The sequence below is a fragment of the Podarcis gaigeae genome (assembly GCF_964106915.1).
Source record: "Podarcis gaigeae genome assembly, chromosome: 14".
NCBI lineage: Eukaryota > Metazoa > Chordata > Lepidosauria > Squamata > Lacertidae > Podarcis > Podarcis gaigeae.
In genome coordinates, this window is record NC_139690.1 from 21,849,094 (window position 1) to 21,868,981 (window position 19,888).

Genomic DNA, 19,888 nt, shown 5'->3' on the forward strand with positions numbered 1-19,888 from the left:
GATCCAAATGGTCTCCATCTCTGTTGCCAGGGAAAAAAATGAATCATGTGCTGCTTCAACTATAGAACATTCTCAACTATTTTGCAATCTTTCAAAAAAAGGTGTGGACCACACTCATGGGCCACCAGTGGTTGGCAGGCCTTCATGTGAGAACCTCTGATCTGAATACAACCTCAAACAAATGCCAGCGCTTAGGGTATAATAAACACAGGTCATGGGCTGACCTTATCCCAGTGGTTCCCATGGTCTGAGAACCTGGCCCATTTTCGTTTTCAGCATCTTCTGAAGAACTAGAAGCCGCCCAGCTCCCCTCTTGCTGTTTCAGCTTGTTAATTACTTCACGCTACTAACATGAACTGCACATTTCAAGACACATATTCCTCCTGGGCTTTGTTTACTTGTTATTATACTTTTAAGTGTCATCTGAAATTCCAGATGATCGCTCACTGTGCCCTAGATTGTGGTGCTACCAGAGATGATTTATCATATCTGAAGGGAAGTACAGTCATATCTGTAGGAAAATAAAGATGCAACATGGGGGGATAAAAGGGAGTTAACACAGTTCCAGCTGTAAAAGGGGCTGAGGAAGATGACATTTAGGTTCCTGTGCAAGATGTAATTTCCATCTGACTGGACTGGGCACATATCCAGCTTTTACTTCAGCCCCAACTTCACACTAAGCATAGCTGACGTCTCTTTTAAAAGCTTCAGAGAACAAACTGACTTGAAGTGACTGTTTAGTTTTTAGCAGAAGGAGGGAAAATATGTGTTTGGTAGCACTGGTGAAGTCTGAGCTAGTGTACTGCTTAAGGAGCGACGTTGTTGTGAGGAGGAGGGAAATATCTGGTGTGGTTCACAACTGAACGTGAATCTTCCAAATCCACACTTCTGAAATGGTACCCGGACCAAAATCCACCTGTCCTCCAAAATTCATGCTCCAAATTTTGTGATATGGTTCTCCAATGAATGTTTAGTACAAAAAATGCACACATTGGGGGGGGGGGACAAAATGCCTGATATCTGGGGATCTTGCTTTCTAAAATGTGTATCTTAGGTAAAATTGCATAGAACAAATGTGCATATTATAATACAGAGCAGACAAAATTTTGTGAGGGCTTAACAAATTGGCACATTGATGTAGCAAACTGAATTTAAGGTTAGGAAAGAGAAATTGTCTGGAAATGAAATCCATAGATTTGTCCATCCCTAGTTATTAGTACAGACAGGAAAATTGCTCTTGTGGTTGCTGGAGAAGAATGAAAAGCTACACCTGTTGAAATTCCTTCTTCTATTCATTTTTTTAAAAATGCAGCAGCCCTTGTAAAAACTTAGGCCACATCTGTATAGTACACTTAAAGCACTATGATATCACTTTAAACAGTCATGGCTTCTCCAAATGAATTATGGGAATTGTGGTTTGTAGAATTATGGGAATTGCAGTTTGGGAATTGCAGGATGCTGCAGGTTGTTAGGAGACCCCTATTCCCCTCACAGAGCCACTATTTCTGGAGTGGTTTAGCAGTCAATCCCTGTCCACAGGGAACTCAGAAATGTAGGTCTGCTTAAAGTGGTATGATCCTGTTTTAGATGTATAGTGCAGATGGGTCACTGTCATATCACACAGATGCACACATACACCCTCATTTGCTGCTGTTGTTGGCATCTGGCTGTCTTGAGTGCCTCTGGTGGTGAAGTCAAACCGCTGTATTAGCAGCGCCAAACTGACCTCCCCAGGGCACAAGCCTGGGCAGTGTATATAGAGGTCTTGGGCTGCCAGGCAACAAGATCCCCCTCTCAGCCTCACAGAAGAGATCCAAAGGAAAGCAGAGCAATATGTTTGGCACCAGCTTGGCTGCAGGAGTTGCCAGAAGGAGGTGTACAAGATGCCATCCAAACATCTTATGAACTCCACTCTGGATTTGTCTAGGGTTTAGTCCTTGTGCATTCTCTTGTGCAATACCATTTTGCTGGTGCAAAACATTTCCCCAGTGGAACCAGTATACGGCTAAGTGACTTCAACTTTGTGGTACATTGGATATAACACTTACTAAAAACCAACAATTTTCTAAGTGCTGTACATATATTAAAATACGGTGGTCTCTGTCTCATAAACTAATAATTGAATAGACACGATACAAAAGGGAAAAGGAATGGAGAGAGGAGATGAAAGCAAATGGATAATGTATAATAATATGTAAAATTATGATAAAGATAGTCACCAGATTAAAGGCATTTTAGTTTATTAGTTTTAGTTGACTGACTCATTAATTGATTAAATGTGTGCAAAGTTGGCATATTAATAAAACAATGGTCGTAAAGGGGGGGGGAGTCTTTATTTTAAGTTGTTCCAACTGAGGTTACAGCAGGCATTTTCATAGAAAAGGCATTCCTTGTTCTCTGCCACATGGGACAGCCTTGGGATAAAACAGTTTATCATTTCTACATATAGTAGCAGCATGTAGACATCTTTGGTGAATTGTTGAAAGATCAATATATTTTGACAAATACTGTTTGAATGAAAGGTATACAGTTATTCTTATATTTATTTTTGCACAGGTTCAAGGCTGAATACAAAAAACTACAGTGTGCACAGATCTGAAGTATGCAAAATTATTGCATATTCATCAAGGCGTTTGCCCAAGACGGAGTTTGATTACCTTGTTGGTACCTCTGGAACAAATGAACATGTCTTCAAGGCTCTTTGTTCCTTTGGGGGGGGGGCAAAAAAAAAATCCATCCAAATGTTGCCTTTGCATCTCCCCCTTTTGAAATACTGGTAACTACCAGATCTTCCGTGCAGGTAAGATGTAAAGGATTTTGCTTGGACATGCTGCAAAGGAACAATAAGCACTAAGTTCTGTTGCATTCTGTTCCCATCCAGCAACTGAAATCTAAAGCAGCACTCAAGTTTTGCCAGAGTTTTATAATGCCAGTTGCTTCCACTTTTAAAAAAATACATACTATATGCCCATGTATTCACAGAGATGTGAGGCTGCAAGTGACACACCCAGCTGTTCACCAGCATTGTACCCAATTCTATCCCAATTGTGATAGGACAAGTCCCCTTTACCATCAACCTAATCAGATCTGCCCTCTCAAAGAATACCAGTAGAAAAGAAAGATGACCAAATGTTGTACAGCCAGCTATTCAAGCATCAAACTCCTACCTCCTGATGAAACAGAAAGATCAGTTCAGCTGTACTTTGGAAGTCACAGCATGTGACATCAAAGATCACCTGTAGTGTTATCACCCGGGAGATGATCAGAACAGGAGAGCACATTGCTGCTCTCATTAGGACCCTTTGAATTTCTCCATCAGCCGACCTCTGCCTCTCAAATCACCATGAACCAAGATAGAAAATATTAAATGAGGTCATGGGGGCTCTCTCCCTCTCATCTTCTTTAAACGGCACGGGAGACATGGTGTGACAGATCTGTCTGTACAATTTCCTCTGGCTGCAGATATGTTTTTGTTTTCCAGTTTTCAAAGTCATAAATGATGGGGGTGGTGGTGTTTCTATAGAAGTTTTCAAATTGTGCTCTGGAAAGCACCGCAATTAGAAGAAGATCCATCATGGCGGATGAGTTTCTTTTGTTTTTCTGAGAGACAAGCTTCTCAGTCATTATCAATGTCCCCTTCCCCACCATGCCCGGCTGCAAAGGAACACTGCCCACCTCTGCCTTGTATTCAGTTTCTTAGAAAAGTTTTCTCCCCCCCCCCCCACTTTTAGACTGACTAGTTTGTCTTCTGGGAAATGGGTGCTTTGCAACAGACCATGTCAACACCAGCCATTTTGTGAATTTCAAATCTAATATAGATTTTTTTAAAAAAAAAAAAGCTTAAAAGGCATGTTGGAGAAGGAAGGTGTTCAATAGGTGCCCAAATGACAGAATCTGATATCTAATGGAAGGGAGCTCCAAAAGGTCAGTGCCACCACACTAGAGGCCTGATTCTTAAACTTTACAGAATAGCCCTCTCCTGCTAATTGCAGTGATTTGTTGGGTATGCAACAGATTATTATTTGGGGTATGCAATGTGCCCCGTACTGACCGAGAACATGCACAAGAATGCTTTGCAACACACATGGGTTTTGAAGGAGAAACAGCTCCCCACTGTGAGTTGGAAAGTTACTATTGTACAGCAATTATCTCTAGCATCGTGTTCCCACAGTGGTCAGTGAGATGCCTAAGGGAAGCCTATAAGGAGGACAGGAGTGTAATAGCACTCGCCTCACCTGTGGTTTCCAGCAACTGGAATTCAGATGCAATCCTTACAGACCGAAAGTCTGACTTAGCATAGGGCAGCTTCCTATATCCTAAACCAGCCTTACCCATGGAAGCTCTTGTGGTTCATAAGAAGAGCCCTGGTGGATCGGATAAAAGGCCCATCTAGTTCAGCATCCTCTTCTCACAGTGGCCAACCAGATGCCCATGGGAAGCCCACAAGCAGGACATGACTGCAACAGCCCGCTCCCAAATTGTGATTCTCAGCAACTGGTATTCAGGTGGGAGAAGAAAAAGCTAAGGAGTAAAACCCAGACAAATCCCTAAGGCGGTTGGATGGCCCCTTGTACGCCTCCTTCTAGCAAGTCCTGCAGCCAAGCTGGTGTCAAACATATTGCTCTACTTTCCTTCGGACCACATCAGTGAGGCCCAGAGGCGTCATGTCGTCTGGGCAGCCCAGAGCCTCCATACAGACTGCCCAGGCTAGTGCCCCAGAGATGTCACTTCGGTGCTGCTAATGCAGCAAAAACAACACAGGAGGCAGCAGTTGTGAGATACTGGTTTCTGTAGCCCCAGCAAGTGCTGTGATTCTCAAGTGGTTTGACTTCACCTCTGGAGGCACACTCCATTGTCTCTTGAGACAAAAAGATGCCAACAACCTCCTCTGAGAGTGAAGGTAGTGCATAGCCATCATGGCTAGTAGCCACTGTGAGCCTTATTCTCCATGAGTTTGTTTAACCCTCTTTTAAAGCCCTCTAATGGTTGTCTTGGGATGTGGGTGGCGCTGTGGGTTAAACCACAGAGCCTAGGACTTGCTGATCAGAAGGTTGGCGGTTTGAATCCCCGCGACGGGGTGAGCTCCCGTTGTTCAGTCCCTGCTCCTGCCAACCTAGCAGTTCGAAAGCATGTCAAAGTCCAAGTAGATAAATAGGTACCGCTCCGGTGGGAAGGTAAACGGCGTTTCCGTGCGCTGCTCTGGTTCGCCAGAAACGGCTTAGTCATGCTGGCCATATGACCCAGAAGCTGTACGCCGGCTCCCTCGGCCAATAAAGCGAGATGAGCGCCGCAACCCCAGAGTCAGCCACGACTGGACCTAATGGTCAGGGGTCCCTTTACCTTTTTTAATGGTTGGCTTAAGTACTTCTTGTGGGAGTGGATTCCATAGTTTAATAATAATAATATTCTCATTTATACCCCGCCTATCTGTCTGAGTTTCCCCAGCCACTCTGGGCGGCTTATGGCATATATAAAAACATAGTAAAATATGCAGTGCTTTTTTCGGGGGGGTGCAGGGGTACACATACCCCTAAACATTTTGAGACTCTAAGTTTGGCCTCATTGAAGGGCAGTATTTCAATTTTCAATATGAGTAGGAAAATGAGAGTAACCCTAAACATTTTTTTTTGGGGGGGAGCACTGAAAATATGTTCTCTGGGAGGAAGTCCTTGTCAGCTCCTACCTGCAAACAGGACCTGAGGCAGCTCCTTTTCATTATTTGCTTAAAGAGCTCCTGCTATTCCTCATGGGGTATCTTGGTGTAACAGACATCTTCACTAAGGAACTGTAAAAGCCGGATGGAGGGAAGGCAATAACTGTTAATGAAGCCTGAGGTGGAATCAATGAGCCAGTGTCAAAATGGCAGCTGCAGGTGGGGTGGGGTAAGAGGGGAGGGGAGGGGAAGGGCCAAGGAGGAAGACACAGGATTCACCTTCCCTGTCTGCCCTAAATAAATTGTTTCAGCTCTGGACCTATCCAGAGTTGGGTTTGCGGGGTTGGGTTTTTTGCTGAGGCAGAAAATACATTCTGTATTAAGTAACACCAAATTCTGCTCAGGATAAGTGTTGCCAATTAAATAAATCCATAACACAGGAAGCTGCCTTATACCGGTAATTGACTTTTTTCTTTTTCTCTCCAATTTTAAGGGAGCAGCTTATATTCGGGTATTGTATTTTTTTATTTTTTTCCCCTTGAATTTTAAAGGTGCAGCTAATTTGCGGGTGCCGCTTATATTCAGGTCAATATAGTACAGTGGTACCTCGGGTTACATACGCTTCAGGTTACATACGCTTCAGGTTACAGACTTCACTAACCCAGAAATAGTACCTTGGGTTAAGAACTTTGCTTCAGTATGAGAACAGAAATCGCGCAGTGGCGGCGCGGCAGAAGCAGGAGGCCCCATTAGCTAGAGTGGTGCTTCAGGTTAAGAATAGTTTCAGGTTTAGAAAAGACCTCCGGAACGAATTAAGTACTTAATTCGAGGTACCACTGTACTACGTCAGGCCACTGGTCCATTTCTAACACTATTGTCTCCGTTGATGGGCAGCAGCTCTCAAGTATTACAGACAGCAAGTCTCTCCCAGCCCTTAGCAGAGATGCCTGGGATCGAACCTGGGACCTTCCGCATGCAAGGCAGATGCTCTGCTGTTGAGCTACAACCCAAAGTGGCTGGCTGGGGTGGAGCCATATGTTAGCTTCTTGGCAGGTGGGTTGCTGCTGCTTATTGGGAAGAGAATCAAACACACCAGTGGAGCCAATTCGGCACACCTGCTGATGCAGGAGTGGCTGTGAGAGGAGCTAAAAGTTCTGCTGCTTAATATCCCAGGTCCAGTAGCAGTGGGTGGTATCCTATCCTGGATCAAGGCAAGGTTGTTTCATATGCTCAATTGATAGACAAGAGAGAGAGACAACTTGCAACACAGCGTTCAGAAGAAGCTCTGTGTTCTGCTTTCTGGATGTCTCTGTGCATTTACCTGTTTGGAAGGAATCAGCTGATAATTTTTAAACTTAAAACGGAGAGAGAGAGCGAGAGAGGGAAGAGTTTGCCTCTTGAGGAGACCAAGGTTTGGTCTTTCTTCCAGTGCTCATCCCACACTCAAACTTCCTCTGCCTGCTTAGCAAAGGGAAAGAGGCTCTCCACACCACCACACAGCCAATAAGAACAGTGTTTGGCCCAAGGGGATAAGATGCGACTTGGACTGGTTTTGTGCTGTCTGGAAGCGTCCTGTAAATACTGATCTTTTTCCAGAAGGGAAGCTGGCTGGGGCTGATGGCACATAACAGGAGCCATTTTCTCCTTGAAATAACTTTGCCCTTGTTAACACCGAGGCCTTGTTTTCTGCTCATAAATAATGCATCCCATTTCTGGGTCTCTCTCTCTCCTGCTTACATGCTAGTGTCAGATTCCACACTCCGCTTTCTGGAGTCTGGCTCTCTGAAGAAAAGGAAAACAGAGAGGAGGGGGGTGGGCAAATTCAGGAAAGACGTAACAGACCCACAAGGCTTATTAGGCTTAACATCACTGCTCCCGATTGTGGTTTCATTTAAAGGCACCTGAGTCTTGCATCTCCCCTCCTTCCCCCTGATGCTGTCATGTGCTTTAGGTACCCTTTTCCTGGCATGCACAAATAATAAATAACACCCCCCCCCCATAGCAGTGGGCCACATGCATGTTGCCTGGGCTTGTTCTTTCCAGATTCCTAAATCGCAGGCCAATGGTCTGAGATGGCACTCAGCGCTGTGGCTTCGCAACAAAAGACCTCCGAGCTTTTAATTTTTCATATCAGACCCTTTCTTGCCATCCTGATGGTTTCCTTTTGATTGATCTTCTTTGACATCCCGCAACTGCTCCTTGTGTTTCCGGAACAGCCGCCACCGCTGCAGAACATCTCTTCTTAGGACTGGAAGAGATGTTTCCTGCAATCGTGCTTCATTTTGCTTTTTTGCCTCCTTTTAATAACGTTAAATCTGTGCACGGCTTATGGAAGTGCACCTTTATGCATGCCTGTTTTTGTTTTTTTTTAATAAAGAGGGAGGGAATTGTGGGTGAGGGAGGATTTCTCAGACATCATGTAAGATTGCAAAGTAGCTGTGAGGTGTGCCATGTCAGGAAACGAAAAAGTGAGTTTAAAACTGTTCTGCTCCTGGATCTGTTCTGGGGTGGAGGAGTGTCCTTCCAGGGATGAGAGTTGTCTGGCTACATTCAAAACATATTGAAAGCACATTTCTTCCCCCAAAGAACCTGGGAACTATAGTTTACCCTAGAAAACTATACAGTGGTACCTCAGGTTAAGTACTTAATTCGTTCCAGAGGTCCGTTCTTAACCTGAAACTGTTCTTAACCTGAAGCACCACTAATGGGGCCTCCTGCTGCTGCTGCCACGCCGCCGCTGCACGATTTCTGTTCTCATCCTGAAGCAAAGTTTTTAACTTGAGGTACTATTTCTGGGTTAGCAGAGTCTGTAACCTGAAGCGTATGTAACCTGAGGTGTATGTAACCTGAGGCACCACTGTAATTCCCAGCACCCTTAACAAATCACAGTTTCCAGGATTCTTTTGGAGGACGTAATGTGTTTTAAATGTACAGTGTAAACATAGCCTCAGAACCACTACTGGCAGAAGGAGGGTAATTCCCTCAAGACCCCTCCTGTGAGGCTTCTGACTGCCATCAAGTCAGCTCTCTGAAGGAATACCTGCCCCGCTGGCCTAGATTTTATCTGTAGCGCTTCTTCTGGATCTGATGGGGAGGAGAGTGCTTCTGGGAAACAAATGCTGTTCATCAAGGCCAACTTCTATAACTGCATTATAAGAACTGTAACATAGAAGAATTGCAGCTGAATGTTGGAAGACTCAAGACAGGCAAAAGAAAGTACATCTTCTGCAGCACACAGTTAAAACTAATGGAATTTGTTTGCACAAGATGTAGCAACAGCCACGAACTTGAATGGTTTTAAAGTGGGATCGCACAGATTCATGGAGGGTGGGGTTATCAGTGGCTGCTAGGCATGGTGATGGTGTTCTACCTCCACTGCTGGAGAAAGTAGGTCTCTGAATGCCAGTTGCTAGGAATCACAAGTGGGGAATGTTGCAATGTTGCTGGTCCACCTAGCTTAGTTTTGTCCACACTGACTGATGCTCTATCACTGAGTGATAGAGTGGGTGGCGCTGTGGTCTAAACCACTGAGCCTCTTCAGCTTGCTGATCAGAAGGTGAGCTGCCGTTCTTCTGTCCCAGCTTCTGCCAACCTATCAGTTTGAAAGCACACCAGTGCAAGTAGATAAGTATGTACCGCTGCAGCGGGAAGGTAAACGATGTTTCTGTGTGCTCTAGCACTTGTCATGGTGTTCCGTTGTGCCAGAAGCGGTTTAGTCATGCTGGCCACATGACCCAGAAAGCTGTCTGTGGACAAATGCCAGCTCCCTCAGCCTGAAAGTGAGATGAGCGCCGCAGCCCACAGTCGCCTTTGACTGAACTTAACTGTCCAGGGGTCCTTTACCTTTACCTATCAATAACCTACAATTAGGGCCTTTTTTGTAGCCAGAACTTGCCGGACCTCAGTTCCAGCACCTCTTAGGTGGGCGCCATTGCCATTCGGAAGTGTTTGTGGTGCTTTCTGGCACCTTTTTTTCTAGAAAAATAGCACTGCCTACAACCTTCCTCAAAGGAGAAGAAAAACAGGGACGGAGGAGGGAAATAACCAAATGTTAGTTCTGGGGTTATTGCACAGGCCCCTTCTGGGAAAGGAGGAGCGAAAATTACAGCTGCTCCCAGCCAAGCTGATGGGGCAGGGGGCTTGTGGCCTCGCCTCTCCTTCTAATGCAGCCAGGCTTTATGAGGGACTAAATTTGATTTCACTGTTACATTTATATCTCACCTTTCCTGCAAGGAGCTCAAGGTAGCCTGAGGGCTGGATCAGGGACCCTGGAGGGCCACACTGGCTTCCTGAGCTGGAGATTCCTCACCCCTGGTGAAACCAGCTCAGTGTGGGTCACTCACGGAAACAGAAGAAGCCTTATAATGAGCCAGACCAATGGCTCAGGACTAACTGGCTGCAGTTCTCCAGGGTCTCAGGTGTCTCCTACCTGGAGATGCCACTGGAGATTGAACCTGAGACCTTCTGTGTGCAAAGCGAATGCTCTGCCATTGAGCCGTGCCCTGGAAGAGCCACTCAAGCACAACCCCTAGCTTGGTACCCTTTTCTTGCAATGCTTCCCTCCCTCTTCTGGGTTCTCTCCAGCATTAGATCAGCCACAGAGGAAGCTGTCTGGGCGCAGACGAAGAGAAATCTCCAAGTGGAGCACTAACTCAGGCAGCGGAGGATGCAGGGCAAGATGTGGGCTGTACAACATACTTCAGACATACCCAAAACAAAACCACGGATGGAGAGGAAACAGCATCCAGGCCATCGGGAAGCGCATGCTTTGATCCGCGCTGATTGCTCTGGGCAGATGGCACATGGCTGCAGGAAGCAGGATGTTTTTAATGCTGCGAGCTGGAAAGCTGAGATGTACATTACACGAAGGTATTGTGCTCCATCGAAGTGACTCATGCACCTCTCCGAAAAAGCAAAGCAGGTGGCCAAAGAGCTAATATCCTTTCGCTAACAGTTATCACAACTCCCTGCATGTCTCTCCCCCCCCCCCAGCATTTGCTTTGTTTTAGGAGGGATCCAGGATCTGTCTCGACTGCCAGAAGTTATTCCTTTACCACTACAGTGGTACCTCGGGTTAAGTACTTAATTCGTTCCGGAGGTCCGTTCTTAACCTCAAACTGTTCTTAACCTGAAGCACCACTTTAGCTAACGGGGCCTCCTGCTGCTGCCGCGCCGCCGGAGCACGATTTCTGTTCTCATCCTGAAGCAAAGTTCTTAACCTGAAGCACTATTTCTGGGTTAGCGGAGTCTGTAACCTGAAGCGTGTGTAACCTGAAGCGCATGTAACCCGAGGTACCACTGTATTTGGATTGGCGTTTGCTGTGTGCACTTGTACCCCTAAGTGGAGGATGGAGTTTGCAGGATTCGGCCTCACGTTTCGCAGCTGTGCTCCTTGCTTTCTTGACATGCCCACACAGACGCCTAACAGAGCTATATACCATGTATACGTAGGACATAAGAGAATCTTACACAGACAGACACTTGAGCAGGGATTGGGAACCTTTTTTGGTCCGGGGGCCGCATTCCTTTGTGGGCAACTTTCCAGGGGCCGCATGACAGAGGTGAGCAGGGCCACAGGCAAAAGCAGGCGGACTCTTTACTATGTGCAGTAGTCTACATTCCAGCCAGCCAGAAGTCAGGTGTTTCTACACAGATACACCCCTCCATCTGCAGCTCTGTTGTAGAGCATCAGCTCTGTATTTTTAAGGTCCCAGGTTCAATCCCTGGCAAAGTTGGGTAGGGTTGGAAAAGACTCCTGTCTGAAACCCTGGAGAGTCACAGTGTATACAGTACAAAGCTAGATGGACCAATGTCCATGCATAAGGTTTCAGGTTCAACCCTGGCATCTCCAAGTGGGGCTGGGGAAGACTCCTGCCTGAAGTGCCTGGATAGCTCACTTGGTTAGTGTGAGGTGCTGATAACACCAAGGTTGCAGGTTTGATCCCCGTTATGGGACAGCTGCGTATTCCAGGTTGGACTAGATGATCCTCAGGGTCCCTTCCAACTCTACTATGATTCTAGAGCTGCTGCCAGTCAGTGTGGGATGTACTGAGCTACATGGACCAGTATATTGTCTGACTAGTGATAAGGCGGCTTTCTGATGTTCCAAATGTGTGTAAATTTACTCCAACCTTCAGTAAAGCTTTGCTGGATCCACACGACCTGCGCAAAACATAATCCATCACAAAACAATAGATACTAATAGAAAGCCTCTAAGAAACCAACAGGGATGCCAAAAGGAAAATGCCCAACATCTTACCCCAAGGAAGATCACTTTGTCAAAGATGGCCAAGCCTCCTTAAGGAGTCGGTTGAAAAATCGGGCGACATCCTGGCTGAAAAACAATATTAAAGATTTTGCAGCAAACAACAAAACGGAGGCCCAGGGCAGAATCAGCTATGGTCCCTGGATTTAACAGACTCAGAGCACACTGGACTGCTTCTTTCCAGCCTCTGCCAGCCAGCTGAAAATGACCTACTTTTAAGAACATAGGAAGCTGCCTCTTACCAAGTCTGACCATTGGTTCAATTTAGCTCAGTACCGCGGACACTGACTGGCAGCAGTTCTCCTAGGTTTCAGGCAGTATTTCAGTTGGTTGGGACTGAAGCTGAGACTTTCTGCATGCAAACCCCATGCTCTAACCACTGAGCCCCTTTCCTCTCACCCTGCAACTGTGGGAGCCTTTGATTTCTGTGGATCTCTGTTCATTGCATCATCCTCTCCTGCAAAGCTCCGCCGATGTTCTTCTGCGCACATCATTTTGTGTTATCATTTTGCAAAATAATTTACAATGTGTGGTTTATTGCAATTTTGCACGCCCAGGATCTATGTGAACCTGCTTTCCTTCTTTCCCTCCCTCCCTCCCTCCCTCCCTCCCTCCCTCCCTCCCAGGAATTTCACAAGTTAGTCATGGCGGCCTCTGTGCCGCCTTCCTTGCTTATTCTGCTTTATTTTGGTAATAAATTTTCCCATACAAATCCCAACCCTGAAAATCTTGTCTGTGTTTCAGGTTCCTAAAAGCAACTGCTTGTTTAAAAAAACAAAGCCCTGTTGAAATTTCCGAACTTCTTTGAGCTAACTCAAGAGGAAAACAAGAATTAAATCATATACACTTTTTCTTTAAGCAAAGAAAAACCATCTAATTAAAGCCACAGCAGAGAATCTGAGCCCCCAAGCCACCTCCTCAAGTTGTGGAACTCAAGCTCCCAGAATTCCCTGGGAGGAAGGACTGACTGTTAAGGCAAATAGGCCAAGCTGGCTGGGCGGATGGGAGTTTTAGTTCTGTAAGAGGAATAGGGTTCTCCTGCCGACTCTCAGCACCCTTAACAAACTACACTACCCAGGATTCTTTGGGGAAAGCCATGAATATTTAAAGTGGTATCATAGTACTTTAAAAGTGTGGTGCATATGGGGCCTAAGTTAAAAGGTAAAGGGACCCCTGACCATTAGGTCCAGTCGTGACCGACTCTGGGGTTGCGGCGCTCATCTCGCTTTATTGGCTGAGGGAGCCGGCGTACAGCTTCTGGGTCATGTGGACAGCATGACCAAGCCACTTCTGGCAAACCAGAGCAGCACACGGAAACACTGTTTATCTTCCCGCCAGAGCGTTACCCATAGCTGTCAACTTACAGATTTGAAAATAAGGGACCAGCGGCCTTGAAAATAAGGGACCAGCAGCTAAAATAAGGGACCTGCAGCCTCACCTGTTCCAGGCACTCCAGTCCTGTCAAACTCATGCTGGTAGCTTCGAGAACACTGTCCAACCAACTTTGTAACCAGAGGTTCAACTGAATAGAATCTGAATCACATGCACCACAAGGCCTATGCAGCCTCAACTTAAGATGGCTCCCCGGCCTGGATTTGCAGTGCAAAGTTTGCAGCAGCACATGCAACAAAATGGCGTCCAGCATTCAAAAACCCCCTCAGCTTGCATTAACTAGCCACACACAAGGCATGCAAGTTCCACCCCCCTGGCCGGCAGGGAGGGAGGGAGAGGAGCTGCTTCCTTTGAAATTTAAGGGACATCATTTAAGGGACATTTAAGGGACATCCATCAATAAGGGACAGCAGCGGGACATGGCGCTGGAATAAGGGACTGTCCCTTCAAATAAGGGACACTTGACAGCTATGGCAGTACCTATTTATCTACTTGCACTTTGACCTACTTTCGAACTGCTAGGTTGGCAGGAGCAGGGACCGAGCAACAGGAGCTCACCCCGTCGTGGGGATTCGAACCGCCGACCTTCTGATCGGCAAGTCCTAGGCTCTGTGGTTTAACCCACAGCACCACCTGCGTCGCTATTGGAGCCTAAGTTAGGGTTGCCATATTCCCAAAAGTGAAAATCCAGGGAAAGTTGTCGAGCTTTTCCCTCTCAAAATAAAGTTTTGGGTAGGGTTGCCACATACCCACAACATTCCAGTCCTGCCTGGGCCTTCCCTGCATCGGGCAGCTGTTGGGGGCTATCACCACTGCTGTAGGGGAAGGCACAGGCAAAAACAAATGTGAAAACACCCCCCAACACGCCCCCTGGAAAAAGCGAAAATGGTCAGGCTTGCGACAGATGTTGCTCCAGTTGTGCCACCGCCACCACTGCTGCATCACCTCCCTCCCTCCCCAGCCAAGGGAATCCCCAGATGCTATTTTAGGTATCCGATTCATGTCCAGAATTTTCCGGATGTATGGCAAGCCTAGGTAAGTTCAACTTAGAGTAGACCCATTGAGATTAATGGACTTAAGTTAGTCATGTCCATTAATTTCAGTGGGTCTATTCTGAGCAGGACTTACATTGGATGCACTCTCAAAGACTTGAATTTGTGTGTGAAAGAGAAAGAATTGCTCGGTTCTGGCACACACAAAATATTATTTGGGTCACAATTATTTAGTTATACAGTAAGTGCTGCCTTTTGCACCAGGCTCTGCCTGGTGGATCTCCTGCTTCTCCCGAAAAACAAAGCAAATCTCGCAATGCTCTGCTTTAGTCTGGCTCCTGTACATTGCATTCTGATACTCCACCAATGGCTGTTATGCAACTATTTGGAAAAACCAGAAGAGTGTAATTTTGAAGATATACTGGCCAGTGGGGGACAGGCGGAAACACAATTGTCCTACAATAGGTTCAAAATATACCTCAGTAGCTGCAGGACCTTTTGGTGTAGTGCAGGCATGACCAAACTTGGCCCTCCATACTATTTTGGAACTACAATTCCCATCATCCCTGACCACTGGTCCTGTTAGGGATTATGGGAGTTGCAGTCCAAAACATCTGGAGGGCCAAGTTTGGCCATGCCTGGTTTAGCGAAAAGAGGAGGAAGAGAGAACATGATGTAATTTAATAAAATGGTGCAAGGCATGTAGAAGGCGGATAGAGAAAAGTTTTCCTCCCTCTCCCATAACACAAGAAGTCATGGACATCCAACAATGCTGAATGTTAGAAGATTCAGGACAGATGAAAGAAATCACTTCTTCAAGCAGTGCAAAGTTAAACTATGGAACTCACTGCCACAGTGAGTCAGTGATGGCTACCAAGGACTTACCCACACTTCCTCTTGCCCTGCTTCTTCCCCTCTGGAGAAAACCACTCTTTAGTGCTCAATTGGAGCAAACTGGGGTTTTCTCCAGATTGAAGTTTGCCCCAGTTGAGCAATAAAGAGCAGGTTTTCCCTAGGAATGGGGAAAGGGGGGAACTGCTTGGACCCATGCTTTCTAGGCACAGGATAAGTGGAAGTGTGCCTAGCTTTAAAAGAGGGCTGGACAAATTCATGATGGATAAGGCAATCAGTGGCTACTAGCCATCATGTCTATGCTCTGCCTCCATGGTCCACTTCTCCCTCTGGCTCCAGCCATCATGTGCACACAACCCTTGGAAACTTGCATGTGAGGAGCTGTGGCTCTTGGGTGGAAAAAGGTTCCCCAACCCTGGTCTAGTGGGATCTCCAGGACCCTCTTTCTACGAGGGCCTACTGCGCCGAGCATTGCAACTGAGATTTGAAGGTTTGTGGCCAAACATGAATAAAAAAAGTTCGAAACCTGATTCTGCTTTCTTTCTTTCTTTCTTTCTTTCTCTTTCTTTCTTTCTTCCTTTCTTCCTTTCTTCCTTTCTTTCTTTTTTAAAAAGTAGAAAACTGCCGGGCCTCACCTTAGTCTCTCCCCAACAGTAACATGAGAATCAGAGCAATAATATTAACAGTCATAAAACTGTTCCCAACACCCAGCTGGGGCGCTTCATAAAATATAATAAAATACAATTAGCATTCCAGGCACTTACATAAGTAGAAGCACAGGAACATAAGAGGGTGCCGCATACTGAGTCAGCCCAATTGGTCCATCTAGCTCAATATGCCAAACTCGTAGTCCCAAACTATGGTCCAGAGCATGGGTAGGCAAACTAAGATGCGGGGGCCAGATGCGGCCCAATTGCCTTCTCAATCCAGCCCGCGGACAGTCCAGGAATCAGTGTGTTTTTACATGAGTAGAATGTGTCCTTTTATTTAAAATGCACCTCTGGGTTATTTGTGGGGCATAGGAATTTGTTCTTTTCAAAATATAGTCTGGCCCCTCACAAGGTCTGAGGGACAGTGGACCGGCCCCCTGCTGAAAAAGTTTGCTGACCATGGGAGGTGCCAACTTGCACCGAAAATTGAGGGGGCCCTGCGCCACATGCACAACATTCCATCAGAGGAGAACAAATGTAGAGCACAGTGTGACTTCAATGGTCATTGGCTCTTCCTTTCTCGCACTATGCCTCCTTCTACATTGGGGGACCCTCCTCCCTCCCAAAGGATATGGGGGGCAGAACAGCTCAGATCCTTTGAACTGGCACCCCTGCTATGGTCCATGGACCACCACTGGTCCACAAGCTTCATTGAGGGTATATGTCCTCAGTGTGCCTGTCTAAATACAATTAAAAGCCATACAGCATCTAGCGCAGCGTGTTACAGTTGATACAACAGGCAGAAAAAACATGAAGGGGTCCGCCAACACACACACACAATTTTCAAATAGTTCATAAAAGGGAAAGTTTGGGAACCACTGATCTAGAGTAACCGGCAGTGACTCTCTGGGCTTTCAGGGCCAGCCCTACCTGAAGCTGCCGGGAACTGAATCTGCGGCTTGTCCATATGCAACACAAATGCTCTGACACTGAGCTATGGTGCTTCTCAATGCAATGTACTGCAGGATGCAATCCTAAACTACCCATGCCCTAAACCATTTGGGATCAGGCTACCTTGAAGGACCACCTACACCAGGCATAGGCAAACTCCAGCCCTCCAGATGTTTGCGACTACAATTTCCATCATCCCTGACCACTGGTCCTGTTAGCTAGGGATGATGGGAATTGTAGTCCCAAACATCTGGAGGGGCGGAGTTTGCCTATGCCTGACCTACACACATATTTAACAACTTTTTAAAAACGGTGCTGCTCCTCTGTTTTTCTGCTCACCGGACACATGGAAACTAAGCAAATGGGGCATTGGCATTGTGTTCCTGCAGAAGTCCCACAAACAAAACCACCAGAAAATACAGAAAGAGCTGTGCTTGTTTCACACAAAGCCACCACTTCCACACTGATTTTTCCATCTTCTGGGGACAGACAGCAATGGTCTGTATATCTGGCTTGCCTGCAATGCCTGTAATGACTCCACCACAAACAAACGGAAGACAAACAAGCAGCGCGTCTTGTAGCACATGACAGACTGAACAAATGTATTGTGACATAAGCATTCGTGGGGTGCAGACGACTTCATGCATCTGATGTAGCAGACTGCGTGCCATGAAAGCTTGGGCTGTAATAAATGCATTCGTCTTTCAGCTGCCATAAGATTCTTTCTTGTTTTCGCTAACACAGCTCCTGGAAATCGCTTCACCACGGGGACCAATTTCTTTTCCCATCCACCTGTAGCTTCCCTTGCAACGCAAAACGGGGAGTGGGCAATTGTTCTTCTGTTGATGCTACCACTTCAAGGCAAGAAATGAAGTTATAACAAACGCCAACTGACATCATTAGCTGAGGGCAGAAAGTGGTGAATCTGTCAATTTTGGTTCCTTTCCGTTTCTCATTTCCTCTTCATTCTTAAATTCAGTTCTCCTCATTTCCACATCAGTTTGCAATGGCGAATGAAAATTCACCAGCATTTTAGCATCAATTTCTCCTAATGTATTTGTGCAAAGCTATTTCCCTTTATAGAACGCATTTGTACACATTGTATTCACTAATTTACAGTTTTTTAAATGTACACTGTAGCCATGAATATTCATTTTAGTATGCATTACTTGGCTCTGCATTGAAAAATCAGAAAAGTGTGAATTTCAAAAAAAAGAAAGAAATAAAAAGGCTGTATTTCATTTCGCATATTCTTTTGAAAAGTGTGGATTTGGTGGGTTCATCTTTAAGTGCAACCCGCATTTGATTTTTATCCATCCCTGGCAGAGCAGAGTAAGTTCTTTGGTGTGAGCCCCATGGAAACAAATTGGAGAAACTTGCATACAACAAGAACATGTATGCTTTTAAGCTCTTTCCCACTTATTTCTGCAGGCCTCATGCCCTCCAAGAATATTCACACTAGACCCTCCTCTCGCTTTCTGCAAAAATAAATAAATAAACGCATTTCCACTCCAGTGACAGTTAAGGACTTGCAAAATTCACAGGATTATAACAAGTCAGCTACAGTGACAGGAGGGGGGGGGGGACATCTCCCTGTTCTTCTTGCGCCTTGGGCAGGCTCCCTGATTAATCTGGTCTGGTTTTTGTCTGTTGCACAGCAGGAAGCCAAATCCAGCTCAGGACTGGACTGCAAATATTTCTCACGCTTCTGTTATCGCAGACAAATTGTAACAGCGTGAGTATTGTACAAATGACACCAATGCCCACTGCTTGACAGGAAGCAGAAAGGGCACAGCTATGCTGCAACCTTATAATTAATTGCATTTCTTCTCCTTCTATTATTATTATTATTAATAATAATAATAATTTCTAGCCTGTCTTTAATATATGCATGCATTTTTATCGCACTGGGATCCCCATGTAGGTTTGCCACTATGACATGCAAACTTCCTCTCTGCCCCTTGCTACTACCCATCCACTTCTTCTCTGGTTACTGAAGGCATCTTCCACACCAAATAATGCCCAACGCCCAAACTTCTTTTGCTTTAGAACCGGCTGCTACTACCATCCTAGCAGCACGCCAGACACAATTAGGTCTCATCTATGGCTTTGTATTTAATGCTATGCTTGTAAGTTGCCTTGCTGGCTGTTGCAGTGGGAAAACAGGATGGAGTACCTTGAAAACAAAGAGATGCCTCCAAGATCACAGCGGTGCTCACACAACAGTGTTCTGAGTTCCTGAGTTGATGTCACTGCAGTTGCTGCTTTTAATTTTCTGATGATCGTTGGCACAGCTGTGGAGCATCATGCATTCCAGAAATTGTGGTTAGGTTCATAGTTAGCTTAGTGGTGCATTGTATTTATGGGTTTCGCATAGACATCTGGTTGGCGACTGTGAGAGCAGGGTGCTGGACTAGATAGGCCTTCTTCATCTGATCCATCAAGTTCTTCTGAGCTGCAACAACACCCATGGGAAAGGCTGATTTAGGGCACAGGAAGCTGCCCTAGGATGAGTCAAGCTGTTGGTCCCTCAAGCTCAGGATTTCCTCTGAACGCCAGCAGCTGGGACTCACAAGTAAGGAGAGTGCAGTTGCACTCAGGTCCTGCTTTCGGGCTTCTCATGAGTGTCTGGTTGGCCACTGTGGGAACTGGATAATTCAGTTGGTTAGAGCATGGTGCTGATGATGCCCAGGTTGCAGGTTCAATCCTCGTATGGGATAGCTGCATTGCAGGAATTTGGACAAAACCGAGTTTCCCCAAACTTGTGTCTCCAGCTGTTTTCAGACTACAATTCCCATCATCCCTGACCAATGGTCTTGCTAGCTAGGGGTGATGGGAGTTGTAGTCCAAAAAAGCTCGAGACACAAGTTTGGGGAACCCTGGACTAGATGATCCTCAGGGTCCCTTTCCAACTCTATGATTCTATGTCTAGGTGAGCCTTTGGCGTGAACCAGCAGAGCTCTTCCTATGTTCTTTTATGCATGCCAGGAGGGAGAAATGTGATGTGCAAAGAGGGGGGAAGGCTGACCTGTGCCTTCCAGGTCTTGAAAGAACATGAATCATCCATTTTCAGGTCATTTCAGTGGTAGCAAGATCAGGGAGGGAAGGCAAGAGAGCACACAAGGCTATGAAA

At 46.0% G+C, this 19,888-nt stretch overlaps 1 long non-coding RNA gene across 1 annotated transcript; it reads right to left on the reverse strand.

The window, feature by feature from the left end:
• Window positions 1-5,642: 5,642 nt before the first annotated feature.
• On the reverse strand, window positions 5,643-19,602 carry LOC310831980. Its single transcript, XR_014558084.1, has 3 exons — window positions 18,932-19,602; window positions 11,913-11,983; window positions 5,643-5,785 (listed from the first exon to the last, which is right to left on the reverse strand). It is a non-coding gene; the product is annotated as an uncharacterized lncRNA (long non-coding RNA).
• Window positions 19,603-19,888: the final 286 nt, after the last annotated feature.